Below are 1,030 nucleotides of genomic sequence, written 5' to 3' on the forward strand. Positions count from 1 at the left end.
AGGAAATGCGGCAAGGAAAAATCTCAAAACCTCTCTCGGCTTTCTGGCGAGACTTTTGGTTTGGACTGGAGGATGCGATCTACCGCCGCTCGCTCCAGGTGGAAGAGGGGAGGGGGAGTGGGGTGGGGCCGGCGGTAGGGGTGGGGCTCGGCTCGGCTGGACTCGGCTCGCAGGGCGCGCCGCTTGCTTGCTTTGCTTTCGGCCCCGGCTAGCGCGTGCGCCTGCGCGCCCAGGAGAGGAAATGCTTAACGCGGAAGGACCGGTGTGCGCGTGCGACCGCATTCGTGTGACTGAGCCGAGACGTGCGCGGCGGCCGGGCATGTGTGGTGCGGCGCGGTGCCTCGGTCGGTCCGTCAAATAGTGTGGCGACCACGCGACGCAGACTGGGGACGCGCATTTGAATTATTTATTTTTTTGAGAAAATGGGGACGCGCATTTGAAAGAGCCTTCGATTGCCACCCCCGTCGCCCTCAAGGCCACAAACGGCAAAAGACATAAATTTGACCTCAACGCGAAACTATTTCACAAACTAAATTATGTTTGAAAATATTTCACCCAGCTGACCCCTAATATGCAGCGCCTAACAGCAAGGCGCTGCACTCTACTGTGCGGCGCCTAACACACAGGCGTCACACTGTGCAGCGCCTAGTTGTAAGGAGTTGCATAGTAGAGTGCAGCGCCTTACTGCCGGGAGTTGCACAAAAGGGTCAGCGGTGTGAAATATTTTTAAAAACAGTTTAGTTTGTGAAATACTTTCACTTTGAGGTCAAATTCGTCAATTCTGCTGCCACAAACCTGCCGTTTACAGCATCTCCAGCCGTTCGGTCCCCCAGGGCGGCAAAAAAAAGGCGCCTGGGGACGAGCCGGTGCAAGTTTGGCGCTTGGGGGCGACTCCGTCCCCAGTCGTTGCCCATCAAGTCGCCGCGAGTTCGACGAAATTACGTACAAACTTGTGCAAACTCGGCGATCTGGTACGAACTCGGCGAAATTTCATTAAAATTTGTAAAAAAAAAGTAAAACATGCAAACTA

The sequence above is a fragment of the Triticum dicoccoides genome, chromosome 4B, assembly GCF_002162155.2.
Source record: "Triticum dicoccoides isolate Atlit2015 ecotype Zavitan chromosome 4B, WEW_v2.0, whole genome shotgun sequence".
NCBI lineage: Eukaryota > Viridiplantae > Streptophyta > Magnoliopsida > Poales > Poaceae > Triticum > Triticum dicoccoides.